Consider the following 19,353-nt stretch of genomic DNA (forward strand, 5'->3'; position numbering starts at 1 on the left):
GAAGGTCCTTAAAAGTAGCCTCATGTAGAGCTGTAATGAGGGCATGGAGAGAATGAGTTGCTTGCCTCCTGCATGCTGAGCCACAGTGCTATGTACTGGAGAGAGTGTGTTGGTCTCTTTGTGGCTGCCCAGTCATGTTTTGTGTGCATCCTTCTGTGCAGGGTAATATCATAGGCCAAGTTCAGATGAAATAGGAAACTGGAGGTTCCTTCACCTCCAGTTTCCGAAGCTGCATGTCCGAACTCAAACTGGAGGTAAGGGCGAAAAGTGACATGTGGTCCCCCTTGCCAAACTCCATTCTGTACCTTCGTTCAGAGTGGAGATTTGCTGCCCCAACTCAGGTTTTGAAGTGCCAGTGCAACATTCAAATACTGGCACCTCAGTTTGGGCCCGAGAAGGACTGGATTGGCTGTGTGGGCTGTCCCTCACTGAGGGAATGCTGGCACCTCAGTTTGGGCCTCCCTGATTGGCTGTGTGGGCTGTTCTTCTGTCAAGAAGGAAGCCCGCACAGCTAGCTCCCTCACCACTCTGCAGTCTCGCTGACCCTAGAGAGGCCCCTCTCCCCAACATCTGAACATGGACGGAAGAGAAGGGGGAGGATGGGGCACAGAACTGCCCGGCCATATTCTGAACCTATTTGCCCATCATTATACATTGCTTGGGACTTTCTTTGCTACTACAACTACTACAACACATATTTATATACTACTTTTCAACCAAAGTTTTCAAAGCAGTTTACACAGGAAAATAAACATAAATAAAATGAATTGGAAATATCGGGTGTATTTGATGTGCAATGCAATGATAGGTCAGTGGTGGTGGTAAGAGCTTCCAGTTCGATCAGCATTGCAGTGTTGGCTCTTGTTTGCTACTGCTGTTGTTTTTCCATTCTCCTTTGCTGCTGGGAATGTATTAAACTGCAGCAGCATTACACTGATGTTACACTTCTGTTAGCAGCTATGTAGTAGGACCGTAGGATTGCACTGCCTATTTCCATGATTAACTGCCATCCATCCTAGTTCATTGAATGCTATTTGGACTGGAAGCACCACTTACATTTTAATGAATATTCTGGGTAAAATAAATATTATTGTTATTGCTTGCTTAGATTTTGGATTGCATTTACTCTGTGACTGAAAGTACAGTTGTGCTGAGCATCAAAATCTGGCAATGTGTTTGACATTTATCTCACTATGATTCTCTGGTTTGTTTGCTAAATGTCTTCATATCAGCAATAACAAATTATGTGTATTTATGTCTAAATCAGTTTCTGATGTTGTACCTGTTAATGTAATAGAGCAGATTGATGCCGTCCAGTTTATCACAGATTAATTGCAATCTTTACTGCCAGCACATGCCAGCATCTTATGACTGCTATTAATTTTGTCACCATTTTTATAACCTTCTTTCTGATTACTTTTCCAAGTGTTGGGTTTAGCAGAAATGGAGACAGTGAAACACATTGCTTTCACTCTATGTAACTCTCAGTATCAAAATGTTGGTCCAGAATGTGGCAGCCAAGTTGGGTCATCTCGGAGAGACCATATCACTCTAGGACTGAGAGAGCTACACTGGCTGCCAATAAGTTTCTGGGCAAAATACAAGGTGCTGGTTATAACTTATGAAGCCCTAAACAGTTTAGGCACTGGGGATTTAAGATAACTTCTTCTTCGCTATGAACCTCACCGCCCATTAAGATCATCAGGGGAAATTTGTCTACAGTTGCCCCCGGCTTATCTGGTGCCTACTTGGGGAAAGGCCTTCTCTCTTGTTGCCCCGAGACTCTGAAATGTGCTCCCTGTCAAAATAAGAGTCTCTCCATCTCTGACAACTTATAAAAAGTCAATCAAGACACATTTGTTCACCCAGACTTCTAATTAGATACTGACTCCAAACTGTTTTGATAGTTTTTAACATTATTTAGATTTTAAATTATTGTGATTTTATCCTTTTTATTTTGTTGTAATCTGTATTTTATTGTAAGTCTTAAGAGACATAAATTTTGGGTGGGAGATATATATATATGTGTGTGTGTATATATATATTTTTCAGCCCGTTATAATAATGGGCGCTAGATTCCCCCCCACCTTTATTCCTTCTTCCTGATTAAGGGCCAAATTGGCCCAAACAACTGCCGCAGCGGCCACAGACCGCCCGCCCTCCCAGCTGCCCGAGTCCTCCTCACCCCCCCCCCATGATTAAGGGCCAAATCGGCCCAAACAATTGCCGACGACGACCGCCCTCCCTCCCTCCCAGCTGCCTGAGTCCTCCTCATCCCCCCCCACATGATTAAGGGCCAAATCGGCCCAAACAATTGCCGCCGCCGCCCGCCCTCCCGCCCTCCCAGCTGCCCGAGTCCTCCTCACCTGCCCCCCCCACATGATTAAGGGCCAAATCGGCCCAAACAATTGCCGCCGTGGCCGCCACCGCCCTCCCGCCCTCCCAGCTGCCCGAGTCCTCCTCACCTGCTCCCCCCATGATTAAGGGCCAAATTGGCCCAAACAATTGCCGCCGCGGCCGCCCTCCCTCCCTGCTGCCTGAGTCCTCCTCAACCCCGGCCCGCATCAGTCGGGCGATCTAAGGCCATATTCTGAGAAGGAGAGAGTAGCTCGCAAACAGAGCTCCTCTCTCTGCAAAGCCTCTGCCCGAACTGGCGCTTTGGGCGTAAAGGACGCCTGTTGCGTCCTTTGCGTCCATAGTGCCAGTTCGGGCAGAGACTTTGCACAGAGAGGAGCTCTGTTTGCGAGCTCCTCTCTCCTTCTCAGAATATGGTCTTTGATCACCCGACTGACGCAGGCCTAACGGGGTGAGGAGGACTCGGGCAGCTGGGAGGGCGGGCGGGTGGGCGGCGGCAATTGTTTGGGCCGATTTGGCCCTTAATCATGTGGGGGCGGGGCGGGTGAGGAGGACTCGGGCAGCTGGGAGGGTGGGTGGGCGGCGGCCGCCGCGGAGGCAATTGTTTGGGCCGATTTGGCCCTTAATCATGGGGGGAGCGGGTGAGGAGGACTCGGGCAGCTGGGAGGGCGGGCGGGCGGTGGCGGCCACGGCGGCAATTGTTTGGGCCGATTTGGTCCTTAATCATGTGGGGGGGCAGGTGAGGAGGACTCGGGCAGCTGGGAGGGCAGGCGGGCGGGCGGCGGCGGCAATTGTTTGGGACGATTTGGCCAACATGGCCGCCCGTGTCTGGGCGGCCGTATCTTTCTCGGCGGTTCTGGGCATGTGCTCCGCGCATGCCCAGAACTGCCAAGAAAGACACAGGCGGCATGGGATCACACTTAAGGGTTTTATTATAGAGGATGTATGTCAAACAAGCAAACAAACATGCAATTTTATTCCATATTCTTTTGGACGTTAATGAACTCAATAGGCAATCTGTCAGGGGGTTAGCTAGGGGATAGGGGGCCCGTGTTCATCCCTCTCTCTGGCGGCCCTCCAGATTGAGGGAGATAATGAAGAAAATAGGGAAGGATGGAGCTGGAGGGCTCTCAGGAGCTGGGGGCCCGTGTTCTTTGAACCCTTTCACTCAATTATAGCTTTGCCCCTGCAATCTGTTCTTTCTATGTTACAAGCTATTTCTGCGAATGCTATCATATATTCTTCTTCATTATGAACCCCACCGCCCATTGAGGTCATCTGGAGAGGTCCATCTCCAGTTGCCACCAGTTCTCTTGGGCCTTCTCAGTTGCTGAGAAGTTGCCCGTCAGTTGCCCGTCTCCAGTTGCCACCAGTTCTCCTGGGCCTTCTCAGTTGCTGCCCAGAGATTGTGGAATGCACTCCCTACTGAAATATGATTTTCTCCATCTTTGACAATTTTTAAAAAGCATTTGAAAACCTACCTCTTCACCCAAGCTTTTTCAGCTTTTAAAATTGTTTAGGTTTTAATCTGTGTTTGATTTTAAATTGTTTTAAGTTTTTGATTATGTTTTAAACTTTTTTAATGTTATTGTTAACCGCCCAGAGATGGGCGTTTGGGGCGGTATACAAATCGGATTAAATAAATAAATACATCTATACATCAATACATAAATATGTGTGTTTGAGTTTAACAGTGTGTCAACTGATTATGCACACCAAGTTTCTGTTGCACTCTTACCATGGCTAACAAGCTTTTGTACAACCCATACTGGCAGTTTTCAGGAGATGCCCCTGTCTGTAACAAAGAATATTCATTTATTTTTATACCATTCAGTCTTCTGCTGGTTTTCCATTCTTTTTGTTTATACTGTGGCTCTGAAACTAGAACTATAATGACAATTCCAAAAATGTCAAAACTTTACTTTGAAGTGTTTTTATATTTTACTGCTCTAAGTGTGTTGGGCGGTAATTTAGCCTGCTAGATAATTATTGTCAGCAATTTGAGAAGATGTTTCTTGATTAGGCAACACTAATTATCTAGCATCCATGTGAAATCCTTGTTCTGTCTATCTACAAGACCTGGCATGCCCTCTCAGCAAGAAGGACATCAGCTATGAAATAAATACAGGCTCCGCCTCTGCTGTTCTCTATTACACTTCTAACTCTCAAAATAAGACCAGTCCTTCTGCTTGTCCCTGTACTGGATCTCTCAGATTCATACATAAAGAAAAATATGGGAAGAACTGGTCATGTGTTCATTCACCTATACATGATTGTGAACATTTCTAAATTGAGGACTAAAGACGAGATATTCTCTTGTAACTATAACTTCACTTTGTCCTGGACTCTTGACAGCCTTCTTTCTTTCAGTGGCTGGCTAAAGTTATAGATTTCTCAAGGAAAGGAACGTCTGCCCTGACATAGCAATTGCCTTGGGCAAGTGGCAAGAGCCTTTCTGTGTGTATGGAGCTTTTTTGATATGTTCCTTCAAAGAATTTTTTGATATGTGCATTCAAAGAATTCATCTGTATTGTTACCAGCTGAGCTTATTCTGCCTGGCCCCCAAAAGCCTCCCTGCTTTCAACTGCATCTCCAGGCTTGGGGATTGCACTTTTGCTATGCTCAGGAGCTGCACTGCAACGTGAGCTCCCAATTTATAGGATACATGCGGCACAGTCACTGCGGGCCACATAAAATGGCCAGGTGGGCTGGATTCAGCCCGCAGGCCTTGTGTTTGACATGTGTGGTGTAGGGTAATATTGAGTCAATACTCTCAGTGACCTGTCCACCACGACTCCAAGATCCCTCTCCTGGTTAGTCACCAACAGTTCAGATCCCATCAGCGTATACTTGAAGTTGGGGTTTTTAGTCATAATGTGCATCACTTTACACTTGCTAACATTGAACCTCATTTGCCACTTTGTTGCCCAATCACCCAGTTTGGAGAGATCCTTTTGGAGCGCCTCACAATCTGTTTTGGATTTCACTACCCAAAAGAGTTTGGTATCATCTGCAAATATGGCCACCGTGCTGCTTACCCCTGCTTCTAGATCATTTATGAATAAATTAAAAAGCACCGGTCCCAGTACAGATCCCTGGGGGACCCCACTTCTTACTTCTCTCCATTGTGAAAACTCTCCATTTATACCTACCCTCGGTTTCCTCTCTTTCAACCAGTTAGCAATCCACACATGTACTTGTCCCCTTATCCCATGACCACTAAGTTTCCTCAGGAGTCTTTGATAAGGAACTTTGTCAAAAGCTTTTTGGAAGTCCAGGTATACTATGTCAACTGGATCATCTTGATTCACACATTTGTTGACACTCTCAAAAAACTCCAAAACATTTGTGAAGCAAGATTTCCCTTTGCAGAAGCCATGCTGCCCCACGCCCCCAGCAGGGCCTGTTCTTCTACATGCTTTACAACTTTTCCCTTGAGGATGCTTTCCATCAATTTGCCTGGAATGGGCGTTAAGCTAACTGGCCTATAATTTCCCGGATCAACCCTGGACCCCTTTTTGAAAATCGGTGTTACATTTGCTACTTTCCAGTCCTCTGGTACAGAGCCTGATTGCAAGGATAAGTTATATATATTTGGCAAGGAGGTTGGCAATTTCACATTTGAGTTCTTTGAGGACTCTTGGATGGATGCCATCTTGCCCTGCTGATTTGTTAGTTTCCAGTGTTTCCAGACAGTTTAGAACATCATCTCTTGTCACTTCTATCTGACTCAGTTCTTTAGCCTCCATCCCCAAAAGTCTGCTTCAGGAACAGGTATATGCTCAGTATCCTCTGCCGTGAAGATGGACGCAAAGAACTCATTGAGCTTCTCTGCAACCTCCATATCCTCCTTAATAATCCCTTTCACTTCCTCCTTGTCTAATGGTCCAACAGCCTCCCTGGCAGGTTTCCTGCTTCTGATATATTTAAAGAAGTTTTTATTATTCCCCTTGATACTTTTAGCTAAATGTTCCTCAAACTCTCTTTTCACGTCCCTTATTGTCACCTTGCATTTCTTTTGCCACCTTGCATTTCACTGCCACATTCAACGTTAGTTGATTTTTTGTAATTGTTTTTATATGTAATTGTTTTATATATGTGGCACAGCTGGACCCGGCTGCTCGTGTCCTTTCTCTCCCCTGGGACCATCAGGCCTGCACCACCCAAGCTCCTTTGCTACGTTCGGGAGCCAGACCGCGCACCTCGTGTCTGACGTCAGACTCAGGGGTGGGATGAGAGGCACTGCCACGCCACGGCTGGACACGGGCCACTCGTGTCCTTTCTCCACCCTGGGACCATCAGGCCTGCAGTGCCCAATGGGCAGTGCTCCTTGAAGAATTCTGAATAGTGTTAAAAACACAGAAGCTATTCTAAAAGTTTGTCTAAATCAGAGATGGCAATTGGCAGATGACTCCATGGAGAGAGGACCACCATTTGCCCCTTGTTACCCTGACCCTTTTCTCTGTGCAAAAAGGTCTGTAATTTGACCCAAATCCTTTGTGGGGAGGGATAGAGAAGGCGTGAACACCCACAGAAAGCTGTCTGTGCAGCAAGGAGGTCACCTCTTTCCCATCTCTAGAGGGGTAGATGCCAAACGCAGCTTTGAGCATTTGTCCCCAGAGACGGTACCAGTGGCCTGAAGGTGTGGGCCTGGCTCATGCACTCTCTGAAATTGTCCTCACATCACTTCACAGAACCTGACCTCCTGCGGGGGTGGGGGAAATGATGGTGAGAGTGCTTTATGAAGACACTGTGACTCTGTTTGTTTCTTTGATAACATGACTGGCAGACACGTTTACTGCAGAAATCTCTCCATCAGATGCATTTTAAAACTAAACAAGAAGACATTTTGTTTACAGATGTTCTCTGCACAAAGGAGGTCCTTGCTGGCTTCTGCTCCCCACTCGACCACTTTGCCCAAAGTATCCCTCTGGGAAGAGCACCCAACCCAGTCCTCTCTCGGCTCCAGATCAGAGGCGGCAACACAAGAAGGCGGAGAAGAATGTACAGTTTGCAAAAATAAGCAAAAAGAGAGCGAGAGAGAGAGAAAAACTACCACACTGAAGATGCCCACCACAGACGAGCAAGATAGCCGGAGGAAGCAATTCAAGAACAACGGCAAAGACCTTGCACGAATGAGGAAGCAAAGAATAGAGGTGGACGTCCAGCTTCGCAAATCTCGGAAAGACAAACTGATCTTGAAGCGAAGGAACATCTCTCTCTCTTGGAAGACATCCTGTCTCCAGAAAAAGAAGAGGAAACTCTGGAAGCTCAGCTCACTTTGGAGGAAATTGTCCTTGTGGTCAAATCGGATGACCCCCAAGACTATTTGAAGGCCGCTTGGGGAACCAGGAAAATGTTGTCTAGGCAGAAGAATCCATCTCTTGATGAAGTCATCAAAGCTGGGATTGTTCCTAGACTGGTGGACGTTTTGTGCCATTATGATGTCCCGACTCTACAGTTCAAGGCTGCCTGGGCACTCACTAATATTGCTTCCGCGACATCAGAGCAGACCAGGCTAGGGGTGGAGGCAAATGCCATCCAGGCCTTTGTAGTCCTGTCTTCTCTGCATATGCACATCTGCGAACAGTCTGTGTGGGCCCTGGGAAACATAGCAGGTGATGGGCCTGTGCACAGAGATGCTATAATCAGCTTCAACGCAGTCCCTCCCCTTCTGAGTCTGGTGACGCCCACTACTCCCTGTGGGCTTTCTGAAGAACATCACCTGGACGCTGTCCAAGCTCTGTAGGAATAAGGATCCCCACCCTCCCCTGGATGCTGTGAAGCAGATTCTCCCCACGCTGACCTGTCTCCTGCAACATGAAGACAAAGAGATCCTCTCGGATGGGTGTTGGGCTGTCTCCTACCTGACAGATGGGTCCAATGACTGCATCCATGCGGTGCTGGAGACGGGGATACTGCCACGGTTGGTGCAGCTCATGGGTACTTCAGAACTGTGTATCCTGATGCCATCTCTGTGAGCAGTGGGCAGCATTGATGCTGGCCTGCTGTCGGTCCTGCCCCAGCTCCTACGGCACCTGAAGCACACAGTTCAGAAGGAGGTGGCCTGGACTCTGAGCAACCTTGCAGCAGGGCCCCCCAGTAAGATGTAGCAGCTGATCACCTGTGGGCTGCTGCCTCCCTTGATGGAGCTGCTGGGAAAGGGAGAATTTAAAGCTCAGAAAGAGGCCATCTGGGCAGTTGCCAACTTCACAACTGGAGCCACTGTAAAGCAAGTGGTAAAACTGGTCCAGGCAGGCATCCTACAGCCTCTTCTCAACTTATTGACTGTCAGAGATAGCAAAACCATCCTGGTGATCCTCGATAGAGAGCTGGTCTTGTGGTAGTAAGCATGACTTGTCCCCATAGCTAAGCAGGGTCTGCCCTGGTTGCATATGAATGGGAGACTAGAAGTGTGAGCAGTGCAAGATATTCCGCTCAGGGGATGAAGCCGCTCCGGGAAGAGCATGAAGGTTTCAAGTTCCCTCCCTGGCTTCTCCAAGATAGGGCTGAGAGAGATTCCTGCCTGCAACCTTGGAGAAGCCACTGCCAGTCTGTGAAGACAATATTGAGTGAGGTAGACCAATGGTCTGACTCAGTATATGGCAGCTTCCTATGTTCCTAACAACCTATTTGTGTTGGTGGAGAAGATAGGCGAGACAGAAAAACTGTGCCTTGCAATTGAAGAGCTTGTGGGCCTGGAGAAGATTAAAATGTTTCAGATGCACAAGAACAGCTAGGTCTATCGAGCAGCTATCAACCTCATGGATAAACATTTTTCAAGCATGGTGATGGAAACCCAACTCCAGAAGCAGACCAAGAAAGCAAGATGCTTCCTTTCTCAGCAGAGCAACAGGATTTCTATGACTTCTGAAGAGGGGCCTGGCTTCCCAGCCACACATCTGGTGAGGGGTTGCACACTCCACTTGGCTGTCAAAGCACTCAAAGAGACAAAGGTGTGGAGGGGTTTGTTTATTGCTCTGTCAATAAATTGCTGTACTTGATTTTTTTTTTTTAAGGCAGAGAAAGTATGAGGCTGTGGCAGAAGTGGCAGGACTGAACACATCAGTTTTAGGAAAAACTTAAAACAAATGTTTCAACGTAAACATGCCAGCTTCAGTCTTCGATACTCCACTGTTTAAACTGCATTCTTACATTTGAAAGTCTTTCCAATCAAATCAAGCAGAGACAGATACTATATAGTGATGCCTTCTTATCAAGAGAAGAAACAAAGGGGGGAGGCAGGTAAGAGAACAAATTCCTTTATACAACCCTTAATGACCGATGTACTTCCAAGTTTCTTTCAGTTCTTCCTTGCCATGAACCTCAGGCCTCAGTTTGCCTAAATGTGACGCTTCTCTCATTTCTTTGTGAGCATTTCTTTTGAGCACTTCAGAATACACACTTTAAATGGCATTGTTACTCCCTCCTGTTGATTTTTTCGATGTCTTGACCATGGTCTTTCCCTATTGATGTATTCTGAGTCTGCTCAATGTTCTTTAAAGCTGGAGAGTAGATGTCTCACAGGTTCTCCTATAGAGCACCCCACCCCACCATTCCACATAAGTGATTTTGTAGACAGCTCCTTTCTGCTAACAACTCCCTTCCGCCTTTTCACAAACTGGACAGGCTTTGGTTTCACCCTTTTTGTCACATCATCTTGGTCTTACTAACTGTTGCTTTACAGTCTTGGCTGTTTGGCAGACCACATTAGCCTCGATCCCTCGTTTCCTTGCACTTTTCTGGCACTGCCTAATAAAATGATCTGAAATCAAGGGATCTTCAGAACAGGCAGTCCTGCTACATATTTTGTCCTTCCTGATCTTCTGAAGGGGAATTTAGACCCATTAACCTCTGCCAGGTTTCTGGCTCTTTCTATGGCCTGCCCTCTGTATTCCTGAGAAAAAAATTGGCTGCCCTTTTAAAAATATTTTCCACCATTTGTACAGTATTATAGCTGTTTGTGGGTATGCTGATGTGCTATTTATGATTAATTATTTTTAGCTGGTTTCCTAAGCCATTGAGTATTGTATTATATTGTATTACATTTTGGTATTATATTACAAGGTGTTTGGTATGGTGTTCATATTTGCATTTCCATCATGGCTGCTTCCTCTTAGCTTTTCAAGCATGATGACAGACATATGACCTGCCATGGGACATTGCGTCGGCCATCTGTCTTTCCCCTACGCTCAGGCTGTAGAGAGGCATGAGTTGGCCAGCCATTGGTTGGAAGGCATGACACACTGCAGCCTCCGAGAACTCCTTCAGGGGCATGACTAAAATAAAAGATTTTTATTTTCAACCACTTCAGAGAAACACCTCTGGAGCAATAGGAAATGAGTGTCTATCCAGCGCAGGGTTACTTAGATTGGTTGTCTCTCCACAAGACCTTAAGCAAGTCACCTTTGCCTTCTTCCAAGCTCACACCACTAACCACCCACTGCAGAAGCAAATGATTTATATTCTTTTCTCAGGCAGTGGACTCAGCTGTAACTCATGGACTGTGACGCCATCATCTTAAAGGAATAGACCCCCCTTCATTTGTGCATAGCCAGCAACATGGGCATAACTATGATTAGGCAAGGGGAGACAGTCATTTGAGGGCCCACTGCCTTGATGGGCCCCCCAGAGACATGTCACATGACTTCCCATTGCCCACTCACCCAGCCCCAAGGCCCCTTAGCCAGCCCTCCTGGCTGGCAATCTAAGCAGCCAGCCTGCAAGCTGCTAGAGAGTGCCTTCTCTTACTGCCTCTCAGCTGATTGGTGGGTAGGCGGGGCTTCCAGAGAGGCCTCCCTGTAGGCCTCCCTGAAGCCTGAACTCAAGTGCCCCAGCACAGCAAGGAAGGAAGGAAGGAAGGAGGCAGACAGAGTGTCCATTGCTGGCTGCCTTTTACCCACCACAGTTCTCTGCAGACCCTCTGCCCAGCACAGACCAGCCTTTGCATGCTTAGTAATGGAGGCATGATGTGAATTCCCTTTTGTGGTTACCCCCCTCCGCCCCCCATATATAATGCCTGCTTGCCATAGGGCTTTGATATGGTGGGGGGAGAGACTGAGAAGTCTCTGAATATTTGAAACAGATTGGAAAATTTGCTGGCTTTAAAAAAACTATCTAAAAAGTCCTATAAGTGGCTTGTTTCATGGCAGAAAATTACAAAAACTTCTGGAACAAACAATATTTTATTTATATTTATTCATTCATTCATTCATAAATGCACTTATGTTCAAGTTGTTTTGCAATCCAGAAGGTCTGAGTGAGAACTGTGAAGCATGTGTTGTGCTTTTATTTTATTTTTCTTTACAAATGCCAAGCTGGTTGGGCATGTCCAAAAACCTCACTTACATGAGGTTACACTGTATGTCATCAGTCAGCATGATTCTGTAATGATATGAAATGTTAAGGAGGCCCTGCACATGCTGATTTGCCCCCCAGCCCCACACCCCACTAGGGATGACCCTGCTTCTGAGCACCTCAGAGACTGGTTTTTATCTCAGTAGAGAGACCACAACCAGCCCTACTTCCACATTGGGGAGCAGGGAGAATGACTTTTAGGACAAAGGGCGTAACTTCAGGAGATCCTTGAGCCCTGGCATGTCTCATCTATCTTAAAATTTTACCAAGAAGAGGCAGATTCCTCATTTCCCCACCCCCCACACACACCTCTTTTTCTCCTGAGGAATGGTGCTAATTCTTGCTCTTTTCTCTATTTCTCCCCACCTATCTTCTTTGCTTCAGTGGGACTTAACAGTCTCCTATAGGGAGCAAAATATGCTGGGAGCACAAATTTGTTTGGTTGGCTTTACATCCCTGAGCATGTGCAATCCTATATGCACTTACCAGTGAATGATCTCAGTCAGTTGAATGCAATGGAGTTTATTTTTAAGTAGACATGCTTTCCTTGCTAGTGAGCCCTTTAGGTTTCATTGAAATGTACTTCCAGCTAAATGTGGTTAGATTTGCTGCCTGAGGCTGCAATTCTCCATACACTTACCTGGGAGGTTTACACACAGCAGGCTTTACTGCAAGTTTACTGGAAGGCTTTACTGCAATGCAAAACAGTGGATTTTTTACTCCAGAGATAAATCAGGCTACACTCTAACGAGCAGTGAAAAACCTGAATTGCTTGTGAACTACTCCCCAGTAACTCGCAGGGACTTCAGGGTAAATCTGGCCAACATGTGAATGCAGCAAGCACCTCTATTCCAGAGGAGATGTGTGTTAAAAGGCTTTAAAAGCCTCTTGTGAAAAACCTCCTGCAATCAAACTTTACTGAATTTGTTCAGAATTCTGAGAAAACATACATAGGCTCACACAGTATGGTTGACAGTCTCCTTTGTTAATCTTTAGCGAGGAGATTAAAATGGAGCCTATTTTAATAATTAGTGTTTCTAGTGTGTTCTAGGCATTAAAAGTAGCACAAATATATAGTATTCAATGTATATCACTATATATTGTGAAGTGTGCATGTGTGTATTCAGTGTATTTCCAGGCAGCATACTTATTTTGAAATATCAGACTTAAATCCTTGGGGGCCTGGGGTGTGCGGAGGCCCTGGACTTTGAGGGGGGGGCATTTTAAAATCTCGTCTCTGGGCCCAATCCAACCTTGCTATGCCCCTGGTGGAAGTAATGAGATGTAATAGACTGTTCCCTTGCTCTTAAACTATGACCTATTCTTGGAGGCTACAAGACAAGGGGGTGATTACAGAATAGGGCTGTGTGTGTAGTAAACATGCTCAAAGTCCCTGAGTGCATATGCTAGGGGTGAATACTTGTCACCCTCCTGCTTGCAGTTACTAATGATGAGCACAGTTGCAACAACTGCCTGGAAAGCGTGGCAAGCTACCACTTTTTAAACATCAGAGTAGATTGATTTAAAATCAAGGCTTTTTGTGAGCTATAATCCATCACCAAGGGGGAAAAAGGCTAGTTTGAATTACTGATTTAAATCAAGGTTTCTCCCACCATATATTTCCTAAATGATGCATACAAATGTGGTTACCCTATAATATGTGAGCTGACAGATACTGTAGATAGAGCATTTAAATGATCTCAGAGAGGACATACTTCTCCCCAGGGTTACTAGAGTGTCACCATTTTTTCTCCCATATTGCATAACTTCCCTTCTTTGTACCAATCCCTTGCACAAGATAAGACAGCTAACGGTCCCAGAGTATTGCTGGCTACAGCTCATGTGTTTTTGGTCTGTAAGTTACTAAAAGCCAACCATTTATTTCCATAGGATAGATGGGGAGTTGCTGTAGCTCACTGTTAGAGCATCTATGTTGCACAGAGAGGGTTGCAGGTTCAATCCGTGGCACCTCCAGGTTGGGCTGGGAAAGACTCCTGCCTTAAACTTTGGAGAAGCCACTGCCAGTCAGTGCAGACACTACTAACCTAGATGAACAAACAGCTGACTTGGTATAAGGCAGCTTCATATGTAAGATGAACAGGAAATAGCCTTGGCCTTTTGAATAAATATTTTTTCATAATATGAGAACTGAGCAAATGGCAGAACTTAGGTAACTAAGAAGCATAAAAATAGGAATACACAAGATCACCTGGGTGGGCACATTGGATGATGTACAGATGGCATTTCCTGCAGCCAGGGGATGGATCCCAGTGCCTGCTGTGATAACTGGCCAGCATTAAGCCATAACTGCAATATTGTATATGACCTATTGTGCTGTATTTCTAGTTCTCCCATCAGCTGGGAGTTGCTAGGAGTGAATCAACCCCAATGGTGGCTTAATTGATGGTCAAGGCCCTGGTGTCTCTGGGTATCCTGCTGATACACCCAATCAGCTGTCCAAGGTACCTTAAAATTTAATACATGAAACACCCAATTGTTTCCCATGGGTAGCTCCTAGGGACACCAAAGTGGATTGGATGATAGGGCATGATGGGTGCTACCTACCACCCAACCCACAAAAGAAATGGGCAAGCAGGCAATTTTAAACAAATTTTAACCTTTCCCCCAAATCCCCATAGGATCCTAGGAGCTACCCATGGGGAACAATGGGGTGTTTCAAGTTTCCCCAGTTTCCTATGTTGAAACAACCAGTTTGACTGCTGTTTGAACGAAATATTCTGGCCATCTGCGTTTTGTTTCAAGCTGAAAACAAAATGCAAAATCCGTTTTGTGCACATCCCTAGTATGTGCGCACACCCACACCCACACCCAATTCTGAAACTAGAAAGAACAAGCCATGCCAATGAGGAATAATACAATTATAACATATTTTAAGGCAAAGCAGGGCAAAAATAAAACCTGTTCCGCACCTATGCTTGTTTTAAAGCCAGGAAAAACTGAAAATTACAAAACAGTTATCAAGCAGCTGTGCAGACAGAAAACAAATGGGGAAAACTCCCAACTGAGAACGCACAAGCTTAAATATTTGACTTTCATTTTGCAATCAGTTTGACTCAATTAGGGCTGCAGTCCTGTTTGCACTTACCTAAAAGTAAGCCCCATTGAAACCAGGGCGGGCCTTACATCCAACGAAACATGCATAGGAAAGTCTGCAGCGGCTTCTGACAGAACAAAGCATGTAATATACTTTCCTACATCCACCTCAAGCAGCTCTTCCCCCTCCCCCCACCACTGAACACAATCAAAACAGAGGCAACATGATTCAATAGTTTCGGTTAAACTTTTTTTTTTAATGCAGCTTCAAGATGTGAATACCAGCAGAGAATTTTCAGTTAAAGAGGACTGAATTGCATGTATTTAAAATCCATTATAAAATAGTGATTTTCTTTTGATGTGCTAATATTACTCTAAAAGTAAAGTGTGCCATCAAGTTGATTTAGACTCCTGGCGCCCACAGAGCTTTGTGGTTTTCTGTGGTAGAATACAGGAGGGGTTTACCATTGCCTCCTCCCACGCAGAATGAGATGATGCCTTTCAGCATCTTCCTATATCACTGCTGCCCGATATAGGTGTTTCCCATAGTCTGGGAAACATACAAGTGGGGATTCGAACCGGCAACCTTCTGCTTGTTAGTCAGGCATTTCCCCGCTGCACCACTTAAGGTGACTCAATGCTCTACTATTACAGATATTGAACTGACATCAATTTTATTATTTTTGTTTACATCTATAATGCTCTAGTTGATGTTTGTGCATATTTGAAAAGACAGATCATTTTGAAGAAAGGGAGTGAGAAGGAGAGGGGAATGACAGAAGGAGAAGGAAAGGGGAATGGTGATGGGCAGCGTAGCAGATCAGTTCAACAGGTCAACAGAGGCAGTCATTTTGTCACCTGGCCCAGGCAGCCATCTTAATTGATCACATTAGTGGGTTGCACCCCTGGAATGAATGGATGAATGAATAAATGACTCTTTGACAGAGCAGATACTAAAATTAAGACAGAATATGTTGGTATCCTTATAACGGGGATAAAAGATTTGTAATTGTCTGGCACCTCACTGGGATTCTTGAACTTGCCAATTCTGTAAAACCAGGCTTACCTGATCGTTTCAGTATGACTGAAAGCAAGAGTTAGTTTGGATGTCGAGGTTTAAAACTATGGTGCTAGACATTCTCAGTGGACATTTCATTATAATGGACATGAGGATAACCTTTATGTTGCTCTGTATTAAAAAGGGAAGCTAACATTTTTTTAAAAAATCTTGTGTGTTTGTGTGTGTTTGATGCCAGCATGTTTAACTGCCTGATTCTCCTATGGGACTTCACTCCCCTCTACTGGTGAACATCTGTTCTTAAGAATACAAAATAAATAAGATATAATTTTAGAGAGATAAACTGGGCTTTATTTGCTCTCAAAATAGCACTGCTTAGAAGCAATCATTTCAACTCTGCCGATAGCCCAAATGTTATGTTCTTTCTTTCTACAAATAAGTTATCAAAGTGGTTTACACAGAGAGAATAATAAGAAATGACGGTTCTCTGTCGCCAAAGGGCTCACAGTCTAAAAAGAAACACAAGGTAGACACTTGCAACAGCCACTGGGAAAATGATGTGCAGGGGCTGAATAGGAATGGTTACTCTCCCCCGCCAAATATAAGATAGCCATCACTTTAGAATGTGCCTAGCTAGCAGGGGTTCGATTTCAGAACTCTATTAAGAACCCTACAGCTAATGCAGGAAATCCGCTTGCTGTTGGTTACATTGGAAGCACCGTTACAAATCTGAGGCTTTCTGATCAGAGCCAACAGTTGACATGGAATAAGTGCACAGCAGTTGTGGGCATGTAAACACACAGAATCACATTCTGTCCTAACAATAAAGCTTCTTTGGCTTCCGTTTGAATACGACACAAATGCAGATCCCCTTTTCAGCTTGCTTTCAAATACAAAAATGTACACTGTGACCATGATGATTATCATATTACCTTCAGCCCTGTCAAACAATAGTGCCTGTCTGCAGGATGACAGGCGGGATTTTCATTTATTTTCTCCTCTCGGCATTACAAAGCGAGGGAATATCAGGGTTTCCCCCCTGTAGATAGTGAACTGTTTAATAGATACACGGTCCAAGCATGGGGTGGGGGAAGAACACACTGCCAGAGAGCCAGGGGAATCCAGCCCAGGCTGCAACTGTCTCTATTACCAGGGCGGGGGGTGGGGGTGAGGAGAAGAACTAAGACTAAACTGTAGGTGGCTTGAGGATATTTCTGGAAAGTCATTTATTGCCTATTGGGTCTCCTCTCCACTGGGAGATTTGCTGGAGCCAGTCAGAAGCAGAACAAGCAACATACTGAAGACAGGGTTGCTGACTAGCCCAGCACCCTTCTAAAGAATGAAGGGAGAGAGTGCTTGTGCAGTTAATTCTGGGACTTGCCGTTTGAGAGACAGGGAAATTTTATGTCTTTCTATATGACATGCTCTCTTAATAACTACAAATCCCAGGAACCTTTGTACCTATAAATGAAGAGAGGAGGGACAAAGCACTGCTCCATTCAGGAACAGTGGAATCGTACAGACCCAAAAGTAAGTAATGAGTTAGGCCTCCTAGTCTCTACAGATTGCATGCAGAAGAACTGAAACACACAGGGATAGGGTTGGTAGGACATTTCCTCTCTCACTCACTCATACTCACACTCACACACCTTATTTGGCAGTGGCTATAAATATACATGTAACGCCAGAAACATAAGCCTTAAAGGAAAAAAGGGGAAACTGAAAGAAGCTAAGTACATCAAGTCCAAAAAATATGCTTTAAAGTGAATTGATTTATTTATACGATTATTTATAATCGTATATATTTAGAAAATTTATAATTTATAAATTTATAAAATGTTTATTTTTATTTATAAAATGTTTATAAAATGTTTATAAAATTTTGTTTATAAAATGTTTGCAGGCATATTAGTCCATTACAACAACAATCCAAACATCAACTCTTTTACTGTGCCACACTATTTTAAGAGATACACAATTATAAGGAGAAGGTAGCCTTTACTAAAGCCAGGTTGAACTTAATGCCATCAGATACAACAGCAAGCCATATCTAGAGCATACCTGTCCCTGTTGTGGTTCATACTATCATGCAGTGCCGATTGTATAAAACTGAAAGGCAATTACCTCTAGGGCTCATCTTTAAAAAATTTATGTGGATGCCCACCAATAACACACACAGTGTTCTGTTTGTTGTGCAGTCAAGATAAATACATAACAGCTAATAAGACTGCTCATTTTCTATCCACAGTGATTAGTGTGGAGGGAAATATCTGAAGGAAAATGCTGTTGCTTGCTTTTGGGGGGCATTCTGAATTTTAAGTTGTGATTCATTTTGATTTGGGCAGGGGTGTAGCAAGGTCAGAGTGGGCCCAGAGACAAGATTTTAAAATGGGCCCCAAGACATGCTGTTCTGGTAGCTCCAGGTCTTAACACTCACATCAATTTCGGAGGATGAATACAACTGAAGGAAGCCCGGGCGGGTGTGCGGCTGGAGGAGTCAGTCATGTGGCTTGCCTCGGGGGGGGGGGGCAGTGGGCCCCCAGAAAACTGTTTCCCCTTGCCCTATTATAGTTACGCCCTGGATTTGGGCTTGTATGCTATTTTATTTATGTGTTTTTGTAAGCTGTTTTGGAGCCTTGGATTTTATTGCATTTTGATTAGTTTTTAGTTTTTATTTGTGCCTTTTTTGTATGTGCATTGTTTACTGGATTTATTCCATTTGTTTTGCTATGGTGTGATGACTAAGTGCAAATAAAATCTACTATTACAAATATCAAGTGGATAATACCATCTTTCATTATGCGATGACCCAGCTTCCTTGAGAAGTCTGTAATGCTGGGGAAAGTTGAAGGTAAGAGAAGAAAAGGATGACCAGCAGCAAGGTGGATGGACTTGATCACAACAGAAGTGAATGCACCACTGAGAGGCCTTAAAGGCCAAGCTGAAGACAGATCATCCTGGAGAGAATCTATCTATGTGGTTCCTAAGAGTCGACACCAACTTGACAACACTTAATCAATCAATCAATAAATACATACATACCACCTTTAGGAGCTACAAGCAAAAGGTTCCCAAAGAGTAAGCAATGTTGAATGTATTGCAGAATAAAAATGGAAAACTTCTTTTCATAAGTGAGAGAGTGGTGGCCTCTAACTTTCAGACTGTGTTAGAGGAAACAGATTATTTGGACCTATTTCAAACTAGATTTTGGGCAGGCTGTGGGGTTGAGACTACCTTGGTTGGCCTGGTGGATGATCTTCAATTAGGAATTGATAGAGAGAGTATTACTTTGTTGGTCCTTTTGGATCTCTTGGCAACTTTCAGTACTATTGACCATAGTATCCCTCTGGATTGTCTGTGGGAACTGGGAGGCGCTGTTTTGCAGTGGTTCCATTTCTGTCTCTCAGGCAGGTTCCAGATGGTGTCACTTTGAGACTGTTGTTTTTTGAAACAAGAGCTTTCATATGGAAGACTTCATTATGTGTCCAATGCTTTTTAACATCTGCATGAAACCACTGGGATCATGAGGAAATAGGGATGTTCAAACTGGCTCAACCTTAAGCCTGTTC

General features: G+C 44.6%; 1 pseudogene; it reads left to right on the forward strand.

The window, feature by feature from the left end:
* Positions 1–7,408: 7,408 nt before the first annotated feature.
* Positions 7,409–9,229, forward strand: LOC128351734 (importin subunit alpha-5-like; annotated as a pseudogene).
* The last annotated feature ends 10,124 nt before the right edge of the window (positions 9,230–19,353 follow it).

Source organism: Hemicordylus capensis, chromosome 3 (genome assembly GCF_027244095.1).
Source record: "Hemicordylus capensis ecotype Gifberg chromosome 3, rHemCap1.1.pri, whole genome shotgun sequence".
NCBI classification, from domain to species: Eukaryota; Metazoa; Chordata; class Lepidosauria; order Squamata; family Cordylidae; genus Hemicordylus; species Hemicordylus capensis.